We start from the raw sequence: 25,436 nt of genomic DNA, 5'->3' as shown, positions 1-25,436 counted from the left end.
ATTGAAAGAGTCATTTCACAGCGTTGAAGACATCTTTTTCTTCATAGCTTACATCTTCCTGACACACATACTCTCCATCCGTTTATGTAGAAGCCAACAACTAAAATTACAATTTGACTATAGTTTCAGGACTTTGGAACGAGCATCAGCTTTGATTCTTATGAATACATACAACGGTGTCCTGGTATTTTCTGCTTGAACAACTTGGGAATTCTTAACTAAGTAGTACATATTCCTAGGAATGTTATAGAATTAAATATTGAAAAAAATATTGACTACTAGAATATGACAGCTAACAGGTATTTAATAACTGATTTAGCACACTCTTAGTTTGGTCTTTTGTCATTCTATGTCTCACAACTTTTGGTGTCTGCATCATTTATTTTTACACACAATAAATACAACATGCATGTGTAAGAACTCATGAACATGTAAACAACTCTTTTTGCACACTTGAAGGTAGACTGTTCATCTTGTCTTAGCATTTCATGTGCACTTGGAAGGGTATTGCATTATTCTCATGCCATATTTTTATTGAACATTTACGATGTTTTTGTTTAAGAGCCTTGAGAAAATTCAAATATCAAGGACTTTCCAATTTCATATAAACATTTACCTTATAAAACTTGAATATTAATATCATCATTACATATTTCGATTAATCAGTGAGTCTCTACTATGCCTCATGAAACTGGTTGTCTTACAGTTTTTTTTTTGTTTGTTTGTTTCATTTTAGGGGTTAGAAAATGAGGCTGGGAAGATGACAGGAGGTGATACAAAATTTCATACAAAGAAAAATACTGAAGTCAAATATGAATTCAGCATTTCTGCTTCTAAAGCTAAAATCAATTACAATCTATATTATTTCTCCAAGGTCAATATGTAGTACTTGAAATAGATGACATTAATTATATAATTTCATTATGACAATTATCCTCTAAAATAAATTTATGATTCCTTTGCTTGTTTCATTCAAAAATTTAGTAGTAAAATTCATTGACAGTCCTATAGAAAGGAAATATTATAATTTTATATTATATAGCACATATATATGAATATGTATTCTAATCCTAAATTTCATATATGAATACACTTTTAAAATAAATTATATCTTAAGAACTTTTTTCACTTCTAAAAGCCCTTATCTATAATGTGTGTGATCTCATCACTTCATATGTTCTAAGTCAGTTGATTAATATAAAATTGTAGTAAAAATGAATAATGTAAGATCATTAGCAATATTAAATCAGAACTGAATTTTTCTTCATGTTTTACACAATGGAATGCTACTCAGGTATAAAAATCAATGACTTCATGAAATCCATAGGGAAATGGATGGAACTAGAAAATATCGTCTTGAGTGAGGTAACCCAATCAAAGAAAAACACACATAATATGTACTCACAAATAAGTGGATATTAGCCCAAAAATTGAATTACCCAAGATATAATCCACATACCACATGAAGCTCAAGAAGAAGGGTCACCAAAGTGCAGATGTTTCAGTCCTTCTTAAAAAGGGAAACAAAAAATATTCATAGGAGGGGACATGGAGACAAAGTTTGGAGCAGAGATTAACGGAACAGCCATTCAGAGCCTGCCCCACATTGACCCATAAATATATACAGCCACCCAAACTAGATATTATTGATGAAGCTAAGAAGTACATGCTGAGAGGAGCCGCATATAGCTGTCTCCTGAGAGATACAGACAGAGCATGTCAAATACAGAGGTAAATACTAACAGCAAAAGATTGACCTGAGAACGGGATCCCCAATGAAGGAATTAGAGAAAGGAATGAAGGAGCTGAAGGGACTTGCAACCCCATAAGAACAACTATGCCAACCAACCAGATTTCCCAAGGATTAGACCACTGCCCAAAGACCATACATGGAGAGACCCATGGCTCCAGCTGCATATGGCTCTATTGGGCACCAATGGAAGGAGAAGCCCTTGGTCCGGCCAAGGCTGGACCCCCAGTTTTAGAAGAATGATAGGGGAGGCTAAATGGGGGGTAACAGCCTTATAGAAGAAGGAGAAGGGGATGTGACAAGAGGCTTATGGCTGGGAAACCAGGAACACGAATAACATTTGAAATGTAAATAAAAATATCCAATAAAAAATGAAATAAATCTTAAGAACTCTTTTTACTTCTAAAAGCCCATATCTGTACTGTGTGTGATCTCTAAGTCAGTCAATTAATACAAAATTGTAGTATAAAAGTGTAACATAAGATCAGTATCAATATTGCATCAGAAACTACTTTTCTTCAAGTTTTACTTGTGCAGTCACTAGATGAAGCAAAGGATTCTAAGTGAGAATGGAAATGGCAAATTATAAAGCTTATTTTGTTTTGTGCTTATTGCCTTTTCCGCAAGTAATTGTTCTGTTAGTACATAATCATCTTATCATATGATATGAGTACATTTAAAGTATATTTTAAGAACAAGGAAGTTGAGGTTCAAAAATCATTAAGTTTTATAAGAGTACAAGTCAATGTGTAAAGTGCTTGCCATGAGGGCCTACGTTTGACACACCAAAATGCATAAAAAGCTGATGGCAAATGATCATGGTTGTAATCCTAATGCTTGGAAGGCAGAGACAAATGAAACCTTAGGGTATGAAAACTGTCACATAACACATTTGATGAGATCAAGGACAAGTAATCACCACATTTTAAAAACAAAGATGGATGACATGTGAGAAATGATACTGGAGAGTAACTTCTGAGTTGCATATACACATGTACACACACACACACACATATACACACAGGAGAGAGGAGGGAGAGATAGATCGAGAGAGAGACAGAGAGACAGACAGACAGATAGACAGAGTATCTCTTGTAAGATAAGTGGGAATTTTGAATATAACATTCATTTTGAACTACAAGTTCTGAATTACACAACCACTCTAAAGTAATAAAGTGATGACAACTATAAAACTAATGTGTTTTTTGGCTCAAATATATTCTATTTACTCTCCATATTAATACTTAGAGGGCTGGCAGAATGTCCTTTGCAAATGTAAACCATACTAACATCAACTTCTCATATCACTAAATCAAGGTCTTCAAAATTCATGAATAATACTTAAACAGTAGTGTGAAGACCTCTTTGAAAACCATAAAAAATGAATTTCACCACTTCACCCTGTATATGATAAACTGTGGATTTGTGTATCTCAAAGTTATTATAATAAACATATGGAAGGTAAGGGCCTCAAAGAAGACACATACAGGACTTCTCCATCAAAGCATAAGACGTTTCAGATCTTAACACTATCTTATTTTAAACTTTCCAAGGAATACCTCCTATAAGCAATCATAAAAACTAAAATAGTTTTAAAACATAGGAAACATGTCTATGAGACAACATGGAATAATCCCTTCCTTTTTCTTCAGATCTGGAAATCAGTCTTGATTATCTCTCCTTTTCTAACATATATCTCTAGCAACATAGTCTGGCAGCTAAAGTGTCCTCAGTACTAGGCAAAGTAATCTCTTTTCTTTTTTTTTTTCCTTTTGCCATCTTTTCAGGACCATGGAGTCCCCTAACTGCAGAAACACACACCATAGCACATACTTTGCAAGGAGCAAATTCCTAAGACAGAGTGAGCATTGTTAGATCTTTTATGGGGCTACAGACTAACTACTGAATATTTAATTCTGCAAAAAGCCACCATGGAATGTAGATTTTATGAAGACTCATAAAGTTGTGTATGAGTAAATGAGGCCAACATATAGGTTAACATGTCTGGAGAAATGAATAGAACTAATAACAGTGGGGAGAAAGAGAATATAAGTATGTGAGTAGAATATGGTCAATGTTTATTTTATCTTGTATTAAATTGAGTTCATAAAACACAGTATTCTGGAAATAAAAAGAAAGAAATATATGTGTTAACTTTTTCTTCCATCTTTCTAAATAAAGAACACAGTAAATTAGGCAAATGCAAATACTCACAATAGACATTAGATCTATCTAAATTTTTAAATTTGAAACATAATAGTGTCTGAACATGTATTTCTGCAGGATGTATGGTTATTAGTTCAGTATTCTGATAAGTCTGATAGTTACACTACATGTAACTATGCCAATGTCTATAAAGGTAATAAAAGACTTTTTTTTGCAGAACTCTAATCAATAACTTGCATAGTCAATTTTCATAATTGCAAGTTTGCTACCCCTCAGTAGTTCTTATATTCTGTGTTAATGAATATCAACCACATTTCTTTCTTTTTTTACTGGATATTGTTTATTTACATTTCAAACGTTTTTCCCTTTCTTGGTTTTCTGTCCATCAACCCCCTATCCCCTTCATCTCCCATTCTTTTATAAGGGTGTTCCCTTCCCCATCCACCCTTCCTTCCCACCCTACCCCCAGATATTCCCTTACACTGCTCGTCCAACTTTGGCAGGACCAAGGGCTTCTCCTTCCTTTGGTGCCCAACAAGGCCATCCCCTGCTACATATGCAGCTGGGGCCATGAGTCTGTCTATGTACAATCTTTGGGTAGTGGTTTAGTCCCTGGGAGCTCTGGTTGTTGGGCATAGTTGTTCTTATGGGGATGAAAGCCCCTTCAGCTCTTTCAATCCCCTCTCTAATTCCTCCAACGTGGGTCCTGTTCTCAGTAAAATAGTTTGCTGCTAGCATTCACCTCTGTATTTGACATGCAACCACTTTTCTTAATACCTCGTTTCTACAACACCTCTAAATTCATTATCACCATCCTAAGCACTTCTTAAATTCACCTGATAGATTCCACATTAATACTAAATTAACTTTCTAAAATGTCTGTTTAGTTATTTCAATTATCTTTAAATGTGATAAATTTATTATTTTAATCACAGTTAAAATCCTTGCTATATATTCAAATATAATTTAATTTGATAATACTGAACTGATCCATGGCTCCCCAGAAAGTCAGATGCCATTCTTATCTTGATAAATGAAAGTATCCCCTTTAAGGCTTGACTGTCAGTTTCATGGCATCTTGTTTCAAACAGTACATTAACTGTATTTCATCATTATTATTCCACATCTTAGACATGTGATAAACAAGAATTAAATTGAACCATAACTTGATCTCAAAATTCAGCCTTCATATTTTTCTTGTATATGATCTTTTTGATAACTTTCAAAAAGTAGTAAAAGATTCAAGTTATAATTTCTGATAGCTCATGAGTCTTCATCATCAGATCACATTTTTGCCCATAGAAACACTGAAAAGAATTATTATTGACACATCAAAAATTATAGTTGTGATTATATCCATCAAACTTCAAATGTGTCTCAGATTAACAATTAAAATTTGAGCAATTTTTAAAACTGTCTTCATGTTCATTTTGTTGTCATCTCTGTGACCTAGAAATGCCAGTTATTTTGTAAAAGTGATTCTTCTAAGTCTAGGTCAAGGAGATCAAAGGCACAGCTTCAGCACAGATGATCCCATATGGATTTCCCAGAATAGGAATAGATAATCTTGTTCCACAAGAAGTTATCTTGATAGAAATAGAGTTTTTAATAATCTTACAGAATGATTATAGACAGATATCCCAAATATTCCTGAACTCAGAGAGGAGACAGCTCTGAGGTAGAAAGAGAGATTCATTTTTTTTCTACATAGAAAAAGTTCTTAAAAATGTGGTCAGCATCTCCTTACAACATCATTCATCAAACTATGCCCATTCAACTATATTTTGAGGTTATTATTTAAATATCTTCCTAAATGTAAATACCACTAACATATTGTCCCTTGAGTAATGCTCTTAGAGACAAAGAGATCACAGTGACTATTGAAAATAGTACAAATTTCAAAGACATATGGGCTTTCATGTCACTTCAGTTGAATTCCTTAGGGGCCACATCTCCACTGACTGAGGATATAATCACTTTTTCAGTAAAATCCCAGATACCCCTACAGGATTAGTGTTTTCCCAGTTTCAGAGCTACAGTGGAATTGGCCCCTCTGATACCTTGAAAGCAAATCAAACAAAGAGATAATAAACATTGTCGTATCTCCTATTTAATTACTGGTGCTAAAATTATCTCATAAAAACTGCTACATAGTAATCTACCTGTCTGAAAATAAAAGGTGAAACAGAACACTGATTATCCTTGGCAGCATGCCAAGTCTCTGCATCAGCAATTTTTATCACTTATTCTGGTAATCTCTTACCAGTTCAGATAAACACTACAATCGTGCCAAAAATTTAAACCTCTTAAATGTAGAAGTAACTTTTATTCACCAGATGTAATTGTGGTCTTGGAGGCTTTCTACTAAATGAGCTTAGCCTTTATGGTCCTTTTGAACTTTGACTGGCTGGTTCAACTCAGCTATTCTGGCTCAAATTCCTCTCCAAGCTTTCAAATTCAATATGACTTTTCTCAGCTTCTTAATGAATTGTTCTGCTTGGCTTCAAATTAACTGGCAATTCATTCTAATCTTTTTTTTTTCTAGTTTAAACTGCCTCAAATCCACTGCAGTCCACTCATTGCAAAGACTCACAATTAAGTCTCTCTCTCTCTCTCTCTCTCTCTCTCTCTCTCTCTCTCTCTCTCTCTCTCTCTCTCTCTCCCCCTCTCCCCCCCACATGCTATGCTCAAGTAGCATCTCCTTACTGTACTGTACTAATGAGTATATCTTATTTGCCTCATTCTGTCAAATCTTCCTCTGATTCCTTACTTTGTCTGTCCTGTAGAGAAAATACCGAGTCTGTATGTAGCACCTGTCAATACAAATCTGATGATCTGTGACTTCAGCATGAAATAGGAGGTGGAACATGTGCGAGTCAAAAAGGATTCTAGAATAGTGCCTGGTTTGGGAGATTTAACCAGGATGATGCATGGTACCTGAGCACAGGTAACCAGCCATGTGGCTAGAATATAGAACAGAAAAAGTAGGTTATGTTAATTTAATATCTAGTAAGAAAAGAGTCTAACTATATGGCAAAGAATCTGAGTCTTATATTTAGGATTATGGGTCTGGGAGGTAGAAGCAGATCTAACTTCTATAATTGGCACCCAATATGGCCTGCTAATTGTAGATTAATATTATTAATTTCTATATGTATTAATTAATGCTGGATATTACTATGGCAGTGATTATTTCTTAACCACATAAAGACCTTTTAATATTTCAATGCCTTAGGCCTTAGCTGGGCAGATTTGTAACTATCTCATCTAAGTTGAAAAGACCACCTAGACCCATTCTGCTATGTGACTAACTATAATTTCCAGGTCTGTGATCATGTCCTTCTCCCCCCATGTCTACTGGTGATAATCCTTCCTTCTCCCCAGAGTTCCATTCTCTCTTCCAAGAAATCCCACTTTCCAATTTCTGACCAGCTAATTGGCTATCAGATATTTATTAAATGTAATCATAGAATGATTTATGTAGGTGAGGAAGGAGATAGACACAATTTTTCCATCTTTATTAAATTGGGTATTTCTTATTTACATTTCAAATGTTATTCCCTTTCCTGGTTCCATGCCAACATCCCTCTAACCTCTTCCCTTCCCCTTCTTTATGGGTGTTCCCCTCCCAATTTTCCCCCATTGCCACCCTCTCCAGTGATAGAGACAAATTTACATGTTGTACCTCATCTTCATTTTCTTTTGCCAACCAGGAGGATTTTAATTAAGCCTGAACTTTATTAGCACATAGAATAGAGACAGGGTAACAAATGTAAAAGTTAACTCTCTTAAGATTAACCTTTTCCCAAGGTTGGGGATTTAGCTCAGTGGTAGAGCACTTGCCTAGGAAGCGCAAGGCCCTGGGTTCGGTCCCCAGCTCCGAAAAAAAGAACCAAAATAAATAAATAAATAAATAAATAAATAAATAAATAAATAAATAAAAAGATTAACCTTTTCCCAATTTTCTTGTGCCCTCTGAAAGGAAGACTCTGTCTAAAACCATCAGGAAGCAATTATAATAGAACATTCTCCCACTCCAAAGTAGTAAGTTAGAGTAATTTTGGTCATTGAAAGATGTTAGTCATCTTTAAAAGGGAATGATTACAAGTAGTTTTAGTCTTAGACAGGGAGGGAATGAAATAGGAAGCTAAGAAATAAGGGTTTCTCGGGCTGGAGAGATGGCTCAGCGGTTAAGAGCACCAACTGCTCTTCCAGAGGTTCTGAGTTCAATTCCCAGCAACCACATGGTGGCTCACAACCATCTGTAAAGAGATCTGATGCCCTCTTCTGGTGTATCTGAAGACAGCTACAGTGTACTTATATATAATAAATAAATAAAATCTTAAAAAAAAAAAGAAAAAAGAAAAAAAAAAGAAATAAGGGTTTCTCTCTTTCTATTTCTATTTCCTTCTTTTTATGTAGAAGAAGGGAATTTAAAAGGCAAATGTGTATACAGAAGTATTATAAGAATAATAGACAAAGGTGGGTAGATTATTGAATCTACTCTTAAACCAAAATAATTATCCTCATAATCTTACATTGGTATAGATTTTTGACATTGATGCAAATTTGAGGTTATATTTTTCTATATTGTCTCAAAATTTTATGTATTGATACAGAAATTAGTTTACAGAAATTAGTTTATGGTTGATAAATTGTTATGGGTTATTATATATTAATATAATAATATAATATATATATTAATTATATATATAATTAATATAATAATAACATATATATATGTTAAGGTTATTCTTGATACACATAATGGATATATATTTCAACATTTATTTGAGGTGTGGTACTTAAATAATTCTTTTTCATTATTAATTATTTTATTTATTTATATTCCAGCCCTTGTCCCCTCTCATTGTCCCCATCTTACAGTTTCTCATGTATCCATCTTCCTTTGGGCCTCAAGTCTCTCAAAAATTAGTCACATCCTCTCCCCCTGATGCTACCACCAGGCAGTCTGCTGCTATATATGTGCCAGGGTTTGGATCAACCTCTGTATATTGCATGGTCAGTGGTTCCATTTCTGGGATCTCACAAGGGTTAAGGTTAGTTGGGACTGCTGGTCTTCCTATAGTGTCGCCCTCCTCTTCAGCTCCTTCAATCCTTCCCCTAATACCTACATAGGAGTCCCTGAATTCAGTCCAATGATTAGGTATAAGTATTTGCATCTGTTTACTTCAGATGCTTGTAGGACCTCTCAGAGGACAGCCATGCTGCGATGAACATAGTGGAGCACGTGTCTTTTTTATATGTTGGGGCATCTTTTGGGTATATGCCCAAGAGAGGTATAGCTGGATCCTCAGGCAGTTCAATGTCCAATTTTCTGAGGAACCTCCAGACTGATTTCCAGAATGGTTGTACCAGTCTTCAACCCCACCAACAATGGAGGAGTGTTCCTCTTTCTCCAAATCCTCGCCAGCATTTGCTGTCACCTGAGTTTTTGATCTTAGCCATTCTCACTGGTGTGAGGTGAAATCTCAGGGTTGTTTTGATTTGCATTTCCCTTATGACTAAAGATGTTGAACATTTCTTTAGGTGTTTCTCAGCCATTCGGCATTCCTCAGTTGTGAATTGTTTGTTTAGCTCTGAACCCCATTTTTTAATAGGGTTATTTGTTTCCCTGCGGTCTAACTTCTTGAGTTCTTTGTATATTTTGGATATAAGGCCTCTATCTGTTGTAGGATTGGTAAAGATCTTTTCCCAATCTGTTGGTTGCCGTTTTGTCCTAACCACAGTGTCCTTTGCCTTACAGAAGCTTTGCAGTTTTATGAGATCCCATTTGTTGATTCTTGATCTTAGAGCATAAACCATTGTTGTTTTGTTCAGGAAACTTTTTCCAGTGCCCATGTGTTCCAGATGTTTCCCTAGTTTTTCTTCTATTAGTTTGAGTGTATCTGGTTTGATGTGGAGGTCCTTGATCCACTTGGACATAAGCTTTGTACAGGGTGATAAGCATGGATTGATCTGCATTCTTCTACATGTTGCCGTCCAGTTGAACCAGCACCATTTGCTGAAAATGCTATCTTTTTTCCATTTGATGCTTTTGGCTCCTTTGTCAAAAATCAAGTGAACATAGGTGTGTGGGTTCATTTCTGGGTCTTCAATTCTATTCCATTGGTCTATCTGTCTGTCTCTGTACCAACACCATGCAGTCTTCATCACTATTGCTCTGTAATACTGCTTGAGTTCAGGGATAGTGATTCCCCCTGAAGTCCTTTCATTGTTGAGGATAGTTTTAGCTATCCTGGGTTTTCTGTTATTCCAGATGAATTCACAAACTGTTCTGTCTAACTCTTTGAAGAATTGGATTGGTATTTTGATGGGGATTGCATTGAATCCGCAGATCGCTCTTGGTAAAATGGCCATTTTTACTATATTAATCCTGCCAATCCATGAGCATGGGAGATCTTTCCATCTTCTGAAGTCCTCTTCAATTTCTTTCTTCAGTGTCTTGAAGTTCTTATTGTACAGATCTTTTACTTGCTTGGTTAAAGTCACACCGAGGTACTTTTTATTATTTGGGTCTATTATGAAGGGTGTTGTTTCCCTAATTTCTTTCTCAGCTTGTTTCTCTTTTGTGTAGAGGAAGGCTACTGATTTATTAGAGTTAATTTTATACCCAGCCTCTTTGCTGAAGTTGTTTATCAGCTTTAGTAGTTCTCTGGTGGAAATTTTGGGATCACTTAAATATACTATCATATCATCTGCAAATAGTGATATTTTGACTTCTTTTCCGATCTGTATCCCCTTGACCTCCTTTTGTTGTGTGATTGCTCTGTCTAGAACTTCAAGAACTATATTGAATAAGTAGGGAAAGAGTGGGCAGCCTTGTCTAGTCCCTGATTTTAGTGGGATTGCTTCAAGTTTCTCTCCATTTAGTTTAATGATAGCAACTGGTTTGCTGTATATGGCTTTGACTATGTTTAGGTATGGGCCTTGAACTCCTATTCTTTCCAGGACTTTTATCATGAAGGGAACACACTAATTTATAAAAAAATTTTGCTGCTCAAATTTTAATTACCATATTGCATTTTTCTGTGCATTTATAACTTAAAATATGAAAACTTTTATAATTCATAAGGAAATTTAGGTAAAAAAATCCAAGGAATGGTACATTTACCCAGCAAATACAAGACCTGTTATCAACTCCAAGAATAATAAAATCAAACACCGACACAAAGACACCAACACAAAATCAAAATCATTAACCCCCAAGACAAAATTTCCCTACCAGAATGTAGAAACTCAACTGTGCTAGGTCCTGAGAAGTATGGTACTGGTGAAGTATAGGAGACGTACTAAGTTACAATTATGACTATGTTCCCAAGGAGGTTCTTAAGGAAAATATTAATAATTCCATTAATAAAATCTGTGAAAATAGAGATGAACAGTGAAATATGGATGAAAACAGTTCAAAATATGAAACTAGAAAAAGAATCACCAATAAAACCCTAACGTCAGGTAAAACTAGAAATGAAGAGTTTAAAAAATTAAACAAAATCCTCAGAGGTAATTAAATAGTAGCAGAGCAAGGAGAATAAACTCAACTTAAAGGTACAGGAAATGTATTCAACAAAATTATTGAGGAAAATTTCCCTAACCTAAGAAAGAGATACTTATCAATGTATAAGAAACACATGGAACACAAATGAACTGAACTAGAAAAGACACACCCCCCTTCTTGTGACACAAGATAAACAAAATTTCATGTGTACAGAGCGAGGAAACTGTTTTAAATGTTTAAAGGAAAAAGACAAAGTGATATATAAAGGGTAGTTTATTAGAATTACACTTTTCTTCTCAAGGAGACTCTAAAGTCAAATAAAATAAAATAAAATAAAATAAAAAAATACTGTGTTCTACAGGCTCCAACGGATCGTACATGCCAGATCAATTATACAAAGAAGGATGTTAAATCACATAATATAGATAAAAAGTATTACATGTTAAAACCAAATTTAAATAGCATATGTCTATAATTTGAGCTATGCACACAACATAATGCATTAGAAAGAAAATTTCAACTTGAATAGTTAAACACAACCAACGAAACACAAAGAATCAATAATACATGACCTCAAAATCAAAAGGAAGTGGTTGAAAACCACACATCCTAACAAGAAAGTGAAAGGAAAATAAAAAAAATTACCCCATTGATAGTTCTCAACACCAATAATTCCAATACAAAAAAGGCAAAAAAAAAAAAACAAAGTAAACCAAACAAAACAACAACAAAAACACAAAACAACTAAAAGAACAACTCTAGAAGAAAGGATGTGAAAGCAGGCTTGATCCAGCTGTTACATCTGAGAAACACATCTTAACAACAAAGAAAGATATCACCTTGGGGGAAAAGAATGGCAAAAGAAAATAGATACAAGAATGAAGGAAGCTTTTTTAGCCAATTTAATACATGAAAAAAATACACTTTTACAAAAAAACTAAAAGAGAAAGCAAAATAGGGCAGAATACTCTACAGTTATCCAAGGGAAAATTTACCAAGAAGATATTGCAAGTTTGAATATTATACACCAAGTACAAGGACAATCAATTTCATAAAAGATATTACCAATATTTGTAGAAACATTTACAAAACCTTTGCCCAAAACAAAAGAATATACCATAACAAAAATAATGGAAACTGTACAAATTCATCAAACTAAACAACTCTACCAAATGAAAAAAAAAATGGTTACTGAAATTAGAAAAGAAACAAAAGTCTTCTTATAATAGAACAAAAATGAATATGCAACACAACCAGAATTTTGAACCATAATAAAATAGTTGTAATAGAAAACAGTTCTAAGTAGCTTATGGCAAACAGTGCTAAAATTAAAAAAATGGAGAGATCTCATATTAGTAACTTTTTTAATTTGATTTTTCTTGGATATCTTATGTATTTGCCTTTCAAATGTTATCTTCTTTTCCCCCTCTCCCATAACTCCTCCCCTCTCCCCATGCTTCTATGAGAATGCTCCCACTCCTACCCATCCACTCCCACCTTAATATCCTGGCTTTCCCCTACGTTCAGGAAATGAGCCTTCACAGCACCAAGGGCTCTTCTACCTATTGATGCTGGACAATGCCGTCCTCTGCTACATATGCAACTAGAGTCATGGGTCCCTCCATGTGCACTCAATTGGTTGGCGGTTTAGTCCCTGGGAGTTCTGGTGGGATCTGGTTGGTTGATATTATTGTTCTTCCTGTGGAGTTGCAAACCCATGGCACTCCTGAAAGTTCTAGTGAAACAAAACAAAACAAAAGGCAAGGAATGTCCAAATGCAATAGATAGCAAGAAACAAACTCCTGGCTGAAATAATGAAGTAGAAACAAACTATAAGAAAAAGAGTCAATAAAATGGAGAGGTTGGTTTTTTGCTTTGTTTTTTTGGCTTTTTGGGTTTGATGTTTGTTTGTTTGCTTGTTGAGAAAATCAGTAAGATTCTAAACCCTTAGCCAAAATGATGAAATGACTGATCATGACATTAAAATTAAAAAAAAATTAGATATTAGAAATGGAAAGGGAGGGCAAATAATAAACATCCAGGAAATCCAGAGAACCATAAAGATATACTTCAAAAACCTATACTCTACCAAATGGTAAAGGTTAAAACAAATGGATACATTTATTAATGTAACCTACTATGGTTAAATGAAGACGAGGCAAGCAATTTAAACAGACCTACAATCCCTAGGGAAATAAAAACAGTATTTTGAACTCTTCCATAAAATCCCAAATCCAGATGGATTCAGCACAGAAATCTATTGTGCTGAAATAAGATTCAATTTGAATACTCCTCAAATTATGTGAAACAAACAAACCCGAAGAAACATTAGTTGGCTAATTATTTTTATGAGGTCGTAAAAACCATGATATCTAAAGTACACAAAGATCCGATAAAGATGTAAAAACTACACACTAATTTGCCTCATGATCCTTGGTGTAAAATCTTCAATAAAAAATTTGTGAAGCGAATCTATTAACAGACCAGAAAGATTATCCATGATCATCAAGAAGACTTTATCCTCTGAACTTAAATAGTAAAAGCTAGCAACGATCTCTAGACAGTACTTTGCACCCTTTGGTGCACAGATACAGCCATGGTGCACCCAGTGAGAACTGATATTTGTACATTATTTGTTTCATTCTTGTTTCTACACATTTTTGTTTTTGCATGGGTTGTTCTTAACATCGAAATTTCCTTTTAAAAGTAATTCAGAAAAGTTTTACTCTTACTAGAAATGATAGTGGGGAGGAAACTAGCTAGAAAATCTAGAGCTTATATATCAGAAGTTGGAATCTCCAATAGTTCTCTGAGAATAGGAGTGATTTACATGAGTCTGCAGGGAGGCTCTCTATTTCACTGGCAGAGGGAGGAATGGAGGTAGGGAGAAGAATATGTGGACATTAGTGTTCTCTTTTATGTAAATAAGCATTCTCAGATGAGGAATCTGGCCATCTAGAAACAATGACGAAGGTAGAATGTCTATCAGTTTCTTGAGAGAGGAAAGACTACTGTGGGTATTATGGTTTGAGCCTTAGTCTAGATTTTAATATTATATTTATGAAGTTTAATCACCAAGCTATGGAATGATTAATTTAAATTTTTTAGGATCGATAATTTCTTAAACATTTTCCATTTATTTTTTATAAAGCACTCTTCAGCATTAAATGTAAAGTTGAAAGAAAGAAAAGATTGCCTCATCCATCACTATTATCTTTTTTTCTTTTTTTATTGGTTATTTTATTTATTACATTTCAAATGTTGTCCCCATTCCCAGTTTCTTTGACAAGATCATATGAAAATGCAACTCAGAATATCTTCTTTGATTAATGAATGATTCACATACTTTTCTTACTTATTTACAAACATTTAATACCTTAAGATACCTTTATGTTTATAGGTATAAACATAAAATAAACAGATCCATATGACCTTTCCAGATATTTATAGAATATGGGGTATTGAAATCACCAACTATTGCCAGACTGTTGCTAATCTGAATCTTTATTTAAAAAAAATGAAATTGTATGCAGTGGAGTTTGGTGCATGTAATATAATTCAGGATACTAATGTCTTGTTTAATTGTTCCTTTGATCAGAATAGAGTGATTCTATCTTCTGGTTAGCTTTAGTTTGAAGTCTATTTTGTCAGATATATGCATTACATGTCCTAGTAGCTCTGAGTTACCAATAATACATTGGTGTTACATTAAGGAAGGAAATAGAAGCACTTATTCTGGTATCATTTAAACAAGAATGAGTCCAAATTTGATCTTTTTTTTTTTTTTTAGCTTATGCTCCCTGTGACTTTTATCTTTATCTTCTGTCTGTTTGATGAGTCTGAATATGTGCGTGCTTAAAGGTTGTTTTGTGCTTCTATGTGCATCTGTTTTCTGACTGTGTGTTTGTCTGTGACTGTAGGTATCTTTGTTCTAACGTGTGTTTGATGGGTCCGTATGTCAGTGTGTATATCCTATAAAGATGTGTATATAGTGGGTATCCCTCTGTGTGACTGTGAATGTATTTCAGGGTCTATCCAAAAAGTGGATTCACTATGTTTGTATTGAACAGTACAGAAATCATCACATGAGGGAGGTAATTATATAACATACAGGGACTTGCAACCCCATAAGGACAACAATGCCAACCAACCAGAGCTCCCAGGAACTAAACCACTACCCAAATACTATACATGGACTGATCCATGGCCCCAACTGTATATTTAGCAGAGGAAGGCCTTGTTGGCACCAATGGAAGGAGAAGCCTTTGGTCCTGCCAAGGCTGGAACACCCAGTATAGGATAATGTCAGGAGAGGGAGGGAAGGAAGGCAGTTGGGGAGGGGAACACCCTTATGGAAGAAGGGGAGAGGGACAGGATAAGGGGCTTATGTCTGGAAAACCAGAGAGGGAATAACATTTGAAATGTAAATAAAAAATATCCAACAAAAAAAAGAAAAAGAAAAAATAATTGCCATATGCATGTTTAAGTCTACCTATATATTTCCTTTTAGGCTTTTCTTCAGATGTACAAATTAAATATATAAAAAGAGAGAAATCTTAACAAAATTTGAAAAGGGGTTAAGTGAATGACTAAACCTGATCCTATCTGATCCAGATTTTAAAAAAATCAATATTATCAACCAATGTCTATAAATAATTATTTTCAACCATTAGCGCAAGTTTTAGGAAGATGTTTTCAACTTCAGCATTTATAGCTTTCAGCAAGTGAATCATGTACATTATCCTGGTCAGAGGCATTATGGAGGTTAAGAAAATTTAAATAACCAGGCTGAATACACATAGTAGTCTTATTTCTCACTCTGTATTTTTAACTATGGGTATGAAATACAGAGTAAATTCTATTTTTTTTTGGTTCTTTTTTTTTTTTTTTTTTTTTTTTTTTTGGAGCTGGGGACCGAACCCAGGGCCGTGCGCTTCCTAGGCAAGCCCTCTACCACTGAGCTAAATCCCCAACCCAAATTCTATTTTTTTAAAGTGGAAGGTATATTTTGCATTTATGGATTCAGATGTTAAGGTTGGTAAGGTTCACACTGATAGATTTTATTTCGATTTGGATTTATGTGACTAGAGACTTGGGAAGGAAAGGATAGAGTAAATTTGATCATTTTATGTGCTGAGGATAATATACTAACCTGAATTGGGAGACCCTCATACCTTTACCTGGTTGTTAAAATTAGAAAATCCCCATTGGGGCAAAATTCCTAGTGGAATAGAATTAATGCAGTAGAAAGTTCTTGGCTGGTTTCGTGGGTAGTAATACTTCCTACATGCAAGCTAGTGCCCACCTAGTGTCCCTTTCTCCATCAGAAGTCTCCTTAGGGCATTTTTCACTTCTGCATTCCTCAAGGTATAGATCAAAGGATTTAACATTGGTTCAATAACAGTAAAAGATACAGCCATTATCTTGTCTACTGGGTAAGTGACCACAGGTCTGACATACAAAAAAATACAGGGTACAAAGAACAGTACAACCACGGTGAAGTGGGAAGTACAGGTGGAGAGAGCTTTGAGCTTTCCTTCAGAGCTACTGGACTTTAGGGAGCAGAGAATGATAATATAGGAAGTAGTTAGAATAAGGAAAATGGCCATACACATCACTCCACTGTTGAGAATGACTAAGAGACCTAGAGTATATGTGTCCATGCAGGCCAGTTTCAATAGTGGAAATAAATCACACATAAAACGATCTATGATATTAGGGCCACAGAAAGGTATTTGATACATGAAGAGAATCTGGATTGTTGAATGGGCAAATCCACCTACCCAACTCCATGCCACCATCAGGTAGCAGACTCGAGGACTCATTATGGTCATATAATGTAGAGGTTTACAGATGGCCACATAACGGTCATAGGCCATCACAATGAGAAGAATTATCACCACACCACCAAAGAAGTGGTCTGCAAAGAGCTGAGCCATACACCCTTCCAGTGAGATGGAAATGTTCTCAGAGAAAGAGTCCACAATCAACTTGGGGGTAATTACAGAGGAGTAAGTTATCTCCATGAGGGATAGTGACTTCAGGAAGAAATACATGGGTGATCTCAGACCTGGGCTTCTGGTTATTGTTACCACAATCAGTAGGTTTCCCAACATTGTAGCTACATACATGATTAGGAAAAAAGCTGAGAATATTTTTTTAGCTCTGAATTCTTTGTAATTCCCAAAAGAATGAATTCAGTCACATTGCTTGGCTTCTCCATTTGATGTGAATTGAGGAAAACGTGGAACTGGTGGAAACGTGGAGATGCTGCAAAATAAATTTATTCCAAAAACTTGAAAAACATAAAACATTTCCTTTGTTCATTTTCTGTTTTTATTATGTTTATGAATTCCCTCTTTGAAAAACCATAGGCAAAAATTCTTTACTTATCAAAGACTATATTCTTCAAATCATTTGTCTTCTACATGGAGTTATTAATATTACAAATATACTTTGTTGATATACTTAGAATTGTAATATGGTTTAGGAACAGGAATGTCCTGTAGAGTGATTTTTCAATTTTGATTTTAGAAGATAAGTTTAAAAAATCAAATAAGACTTAAATGTTATATAACCAGTAAACACTGAAGCCATACTCAAATCCAGGTCTTAGTACTTCAAAAATTAATGCTAATAAGTATCTGCATTGTTGCACTTATATTAATACCAAATACTCAATACTAATGAGCTATTGTGCTTCTTCACATAATTTCTTCTTCATTCCTATCAAGTATCATATATACAAGTTTCACCTTATAATCATATAGGCAAATTCAATAACAATTCTGCAAGAATGTATAAAATATAAGGCTGTGATATAATTATTAACTGTTATCATGCAACATGGTCATACTCTGGATATTTTATTAAGAAAATTCACCCAGCATACATGACTATTTGTAAAACATCATCCTATAATGAGTCTGTGTCAGTTGGAGGATATAAATGCTCTGTCATGTAAGACACTGTAACTCCACTAGTACACCTCCATCATAACTGGCTTCTTTGCCTCCCTGTGAAGTGATATTCCCAGATAAAATCAAGAATAAAAATGAAAATAATAGTAAGTATAAAAGTAATTTTATTCTGTATAATACTTAAAATATCAATTAAGTCCCTTTACTTTGCACATAATTATATTTTAAATATTTAATGCTAACCTTCTCAATCCATTTCACTTTCCTTGTATAAATGATTTCAGGGCCAATCACATGGCATTAGTTATTATATTAATATTGTGAATAAATATAGGGATCACCTTCTTATAAGTCAGAATTGAATTTTAATTTTTGGCTCCTAGGAAATGTTGCTATGTCACATTCTGTCTGGGTTGTAGAATGTTTTTCTTTTTTTTTTTTTTTTATTAACTTGAGTATTTCTTATATACATTTCGAGTGTTATTCCCTTTCCCGGTTTCCGGGCAAACATCCCCCTCCCCCCTCCCCTTCCTTATGGGTGTTCCCCTCCCAAACCTCCCCCCATTGCTGCCCTCCCCCCATAGACTAGTTCACTGGGGGTTCAGTCTCAGCAGGACCCAGGGCTTCCCCTTTCACTGGTGCTCTTACTAGGATATTCATTGCTACCTATGGGGTCAGAGTCCAGGGTCAGTCCATGTATAGTCTTTAGGTAGTGGCTTAGTCCCTGGAAGCTCTGGTTGCTTGGCATTGTTGTACTTTTGGGGTCTCGAGCCCCTTCAAGCTCTTCCAGTTCTTTCTGTGATTCCTTCAACAGGGGACCTATTCTTAGTTCAGTGGTTTGCTGCTGGCATTCGCCTCTGTATTTGCTGTATTCTGGCTGTGTCTCTCAGGAGCGATCTACATCCGGCTCCTGTCGGTCTGCACTTCTTTGCTTCATCCATCTTGTCTAATTGGGTGGCTGTATATGTATGGGCCACCTGTGGGGCAGGCTCTGAATGGGTGTTCCTTCAGTCTCTGTTTTAATCTTTGCCTCTCCCTTCCCTGCCAAGGGTATTCTTTTTCCTCATTTAAAGAAGGAGTGAAGCATTCACATTTTGATCATCCGTCTTGAGTTTCGTTTGTTCTAGGGATCTAGGGTAATTCAAGCATTTGGGCTAATAGCCACTTATCAATGAGTGCATACCATGTATGTCTTTCTGTGATTGGGTTAGCTCACTCAGGATGATATTTTCCAGTTACAACCATTTGCCTACGAATTTCATAAACTCGTTGTTTTTGATAGCTGAGTAATATTCCATTGTGTTTCTTAAAATGGTAAAGAACTAAGAGTTGAAAGGAGTAACCGTAGCTTTTAATTTTTTCATTCAGGTTTCCATTAAATGTTTCCAAGGAAGACTCCCTGTAATTCATAGACCAAATGAAGCTCAAAATGAAGGATGACCAAAGGGTGGATGCTTTAGTCCTTCTTAAAATGGGGAACAAAATTATTCATAGGAGAAGATATAGAGACAAAGTTTGGAACAGAGACTTAAGAAGTGGCCACTCAGAGCCTACCCAACTTAGGGACCCAGCCCTCCCACCCCCACACACAGCCACCAAACCTATACAATATTCATGAAGCCAAGAAGTACATGCTGACAGGAGCCTGAACCTAATACAACAATAATATTATATTGCCTTCCCCAGCCCTAATTTCATGCTAGGTTTATTATGTGATGACATTGTTAAAGGTGTCTAATTTACTATATATCCATTTTCATTTCTGTAATATTTAAATACTAATCACTAAACTAAACTCAATTTCTTCCTTAAAACTGATATTATTCAAGGAAAACTATATTGAAATGAAGGCTTAGCAAGACTGGTGCTAGAGCTGATTGTTAATCTACTTTTGTACTACTTTAAAACACCATTTACCATTTTCTTCTCTGCCATTTCAGGTAATATGCATTATGTACCCAAATTTCAAAGCTGAACCTTATCTTCAGCTATAATTCTGTGTTGAGCCACAGCCATAAGATTCCCACTATTTAATAACTTTGAGTAACTTGTTAAAGTACACCAAAGAAAAGCAAGGTATAATTTTTGTTACCTCAGAATTCTTCATTCAGAGATCATTATTCACATCAATTTTAAAATAATTTGATTTATTTACACATGAAAGTGCACTTGTGTGTATGTTGGGTGAGTTAATTATTTAAAAAAACTTTAATTAACATCTCATATTAGTGATAAGATCAATAATATTCAAGTAAATATTAGCATCTCCCCAGTTTTATCTCTGTTTTCTCTATGACATCCAGCAATCCAGTTAATTGTTAAGTCCAGTGGGCAAATATAAAAAATTATATTATTGTACAGTTAAGTTGCCTAAGCCAACATCAAAATGGCCATAAATACAGCCTTGGCAGTAATGTTCTCAAATGCAATGAATATTGCAATGATGAGTTGGAAATCAGAAGAGGAACAAACAATAAATAATGCAAGGGGTAGTTACCTTGATAGGAATAGAGTTCCCAAAGAATTCTGAGAAATATTTCACACAGATACACTGTAGGTCCAGGTCCTTAAATAGGTAAGAGTTCCTGGGCAGTGGAAACCAATTAAATTTCCTCTAGATTGGAAAATTTCCTTACCAAGAGACATCAGAGCTTTGTGTGAAACTATCCATGGCACTAGAACTACCATTTGGCTGTATTTTGAGCTTAACTTTGCAAACAGCCTGCAAAACAATGCACTTATCATGCCCTCTCTGGGATAGTGAGCTCAGGGGAAGGAGGTCAAACCTAGATGTGAGCTTTCCAAGATGAGCATGATTGCATCATTCCAACTGCATCCCTTTGTGGCTGGGTTTCTCCCGACTGAGGACTAATCACCTTACCATAATGTCTCTCCCTTTTCATTGGGATCGGGGTTTTTCCCAGGGGTGGGAGCACACTGGATGAAGATCAAGATGATATTATGTAAGTAAAAACCAAACAAACAAGGAAAACAAATAGAGATCACAAGATGACCTATTTGACTGTTAGCTGCAAATACAAAGTGCTTTTCAAGAACAAAACAGCCTCAGAATGATAAATCTGCCTAAAAGTAGATGGAAGAAAGCAAATGCTACTTGTGCAGTTCATTTAACAACTGTCCTGTATCAAGATTTTCTCACAAAACCTCTGCTCTCTTCATAATTTGGACTAGTATTAAAATATATTCATTTAACTCCAGGTCACCGCCCATCTTATACATTTTTAAAAGTGTGCCATAGATAGTAAAATCCAAGATTAAATTCTTTCTCATACCAGAAGAATTCATGTTCTACAATGACTTCAATTAGAAATGTTTGGATTATTTTACAGTTACAAGAACTCAAACATAGGTAAAGTCGGATTCTGTGGCAACATGCACAAGACTTGCACAGGTTTAAAACAGACAAAATTCCAGTGCTCAAAAAAGGAACTGGACACAAATTCCCATTTCTAACAAAAAAGTTATTTGCAATTGGTACCTGCTGGATAAAGAAACATCAACCACACTTGAGGGCAAGCCAAATGGATCAGGAGTAGTTTTCCCACATAAAATGGATTCAGCTTTCTTACTGTGTGTGACTTTGGTTTTGTTTTCAGGACCTTTGTCTTACTGGTTTTCACATTTTAAGTTTGTTTTTGCTTTTTATTTCTGTTGCCATTTGTTTTTCTTGATGCATATGAATGTGTGTGTTGTCAGTTTGTGTGTCTGTCTTCTCTTTCTCTCTCTGTCTCTGTCTCCTTCTCTCTCTCTCTCTCTCTCTCTCTCTCTCTCTCTCTCTCTCTGTCTGTCTGTCTCTGTGTGTGTGTGCTGTGTGTGCATGTGTGTGTGTGTGTGTGTGTGTGTGTGTGTGTGTGTGTTGTGTGTGTTGTGGATGTGTGTATTCCAATGAAGGATGATAACATTGGTAATACATATTATTGATATTGGACCAAAAACTATTATAATTCATGAAAGAAATACCATGAATAGCTATATTCTTCATTTAGAGATTTAAAAAATGTGGTTTGTTAGTTAAAGGAAAATATGACAGAAACTAAGTTTAAATGTCTAGGAGGCCACATATCTATAGCTTGGCTGACATGAGCCTTACAAATAAGCAAAAATCATAAAGATGACATAGAAACAATAGAAAAGAATGTTACAATAGAACAGTAAGGCCTCCTTAACATAGGTTTCTGCTTCAGTTTTCTATGTTAATATTTATGCATGAAAGAAATAAATCTGGGAATAATGACTATATATCCTCTACAAAATTTCCTGTTTAACATTTAAATATTACATTGAGATACAAGATTCATTCAGTGCATTATCAGCTATACTTTTTGAATCAAATGTGTATTATTTCATGTTCCATAATGTGAATGAGAAAACCAAGGGTAAGTATCATCTCTTCTAAGATTAGTATGGATTACAAATTTGTCAATCATTTTAAAGCAAAAATTTTTACCTATTACACTAAACCCTTGGAAAGGTAAGCATTAGCTGAGAGTTAAAGAAGGGAATTTGAAATTGAATATTAGCATATATTATTATATACATAGATGATATTCCCACCAATATCATTGTATAAACATGAGCTCACAAGAATGATCCAAGTGGATGTGCCAAAGTATATTTGAAAGACCACAAGGCCCTAATTCTACACAAACAACTACAGGCAACTACGAAATGCTGAAAGCAAGAGAAGTAAACTTCCCTAGGGAAGATCATTCCAATTAGTTATGGAATACCAAATGGTAAGGTGAGAAGATACATACAAGTAACATTGTATAGACTGAGTGTTATTCAGAGGAATATATACATGTGTACACATATATACAGTAATAATTTTTAAAAAAAGCAGCTATGAGTTTGAATGACAGAAAGGGGGTGTATGTAGGAAAGCTCAAGGGAGGAAAGAGAAGGGGAAATATAATTTCAAATGTATTAAAATAAAAGTAGTCCTTGAAAATAACAATATAATGGAGAAACATTATTCAGAGCCAAAGTTTAGGATAAAAAAATGCTTTATTTAGTAGAAAATTCTTTTTTTTTTACAGAAGTGAGTATGCATCTTTTTTTGCCACAAATATATCATGGACCATTGGTTGAATAGTCTATACTTTACTAATCTATATAATCAAATCACAAACCTACCTGTCTCCAGGACCAAACTTCAAATATTAGAGAAAGCATGAAATCAGAATGATTGTTTTTGTCATTTAACTGTCTACCTCTCTGTTTTTGACCTCACAGTGTTCTTTCTCTAGTCTAAAAGTGGCTGCCATAAACTTGTGAATATTTGAGCTCAAAGAATCCTTCTCCAGGATTCTTGCTTTACAGCACAACATGTCTCTACCCTGATATTCATTCGGTCTTACTCTTGCAGGTAAAAATCTTTGTAAACAATCACAGACCTAGACTGATGTAAAACAGGAGTCTTGTGCAATAACTGCTAAGAAAGCTGTCTTCTTTCTTAAAGTTGGAGAACAGTGCACAAGTCCTTTTCTCCATATTAGTAATACATAGCTCACTCAAATAGGCCTGGAATTCAAATCATCTCTGTGGTAATACTCCCCTTTCACTGTGGCAATATGGCAGTGGGTTCCAATTCATTACAAGAACATATATCATAAAATGCTTTGCACAGTTGAAAAGGGAAGGAGGTATGGTAGCTGGAACAGTAAGAAAGTAAAGCAGGAGGGGAATAAAATCTGGTGTTTAAAAAAAGATTAAAAAAGAAAGAAAAATGGGAAAGTACTTTCTTAGACTGATATGGTTCTATAGTTCTATATTAAATAGAGATTAGAGAGCTAAAAAAGTTGATCAGATCTTTTGGGGTACTTAAGTCATGCACAAGCACACAGCATACACCAGGACTATGTCTTCAGTTCTCAACATTAATCATCCTATGTTGTAGCACAGATCAGATTATAAAAGCAATAATAAGCAAGAACATTTTTAGAAAGAAATGATCAGTTATCTATTATGATTAATTTCATGATTATAAACTTCTCATCTCTAATCATAATTTTATAGTCATTAATAACTTTAATTCAACAGAATAAAAATTATAGATTATAAAATGAAAATATCAAATATGTTCCAAAAATTCTCATGAGTATCTTTTTCTTTTAAATTGTTTTTCATATTGTTTTAGATACCAAAGAATCTTTGAGATAACAACTGCTTATTCATGCAGGGGAATCATACAACTCTGGAATTTGAAAATAAAAACTTTGTATTTACTGTACTATCAGTATACAAAAATCAATTAACATGACATTTTATATAAACCAACTCAAAGAAAACAAAACCACCTGATAATCTCTTTAGATATAGAAAAAGCATTTGACAAAATACAGTACTCCTTTATCATAAAAGTTCTGAAAGTGTCAGGAATTCAAGGTCCATACCTAAACGTAATAAAAGCAATATATAGCAAACTAAGAGCCAATATCAAATAAAATGGAGATATACTTGAAGCAATCCCACTGAAATTGGGGACACGACAAGGATGCCCACTCTCCCCATATCTATTCAATATAATACTCAAAGTTAGAGCTAGAGGAATAAGACAACAGAAGAAGATCCATGGGATACAATTTGTCAGAGAAGTCAAGACATCATTATTTGCACATGATGGGAGTATATATGTATACACACACACACACACACACACACACACACACACACACACATTCATGCAACCCACTAAATTCTACTAGAGAACTTCAGCAGCTGATAAACAACTTCAGCAAAGTGGATAGATATAAAATTACATCAAATAAACAAGTAGCCTTTTTTATACAAATGATAAATGGGCTAAGAAATAAATTAGAGTAACAATACCCTTCACAATAATCACAAATAATATAAACTATGATTTAGTAACACCAAACAAACAAATGAAAGATCTGTTTGACAAGAACTTCAAGTCTCTCAAGAAAGAAATCAAAGAAGACCCCAGAAAATGGCGGGACCACTCAGGCTCATTGATTGGTATAATTAGCATAGTAAAAATGGCCATGATAACAAAAGCAATCAGTAGATTCAATGCAATCCCCATCAAAATCTCAAC

The 25,436-nt window shown here is 34.8% G+C and overlaps 1 pseudogene; it reads right to left on the bottom strand.

Annotated features, from left to right (window-relative positions):
- On the bottom strand, positions 16,730–17,658 carry Or4c135-ps1 (olfactory receptor family 4 subfamily C member 135, pseudogene 1; annotated as a pseudogene).

Source organism: Rattus norvegicus, chromosome 3 (assembly GCF_021556685.1).
Source record: "Rattus norvegicus strain SHRSP/BbbUtx chromosome 3, alternate assembly SHRSP_T2T, whole genome shotgun sequence".
NCBI classification, from domain to species: domain Eukaryota; kingdom Metazoa; phylum Chordata; class Mammalia; order Rodentia; family Muridae; genus Rattus; species Rattus norvegicus.
The sequence above is the reverse complement of the archived record's forward strand: the minus strand, read 5'-3'. Positions and strand labels throughout refer to the sequence as shown.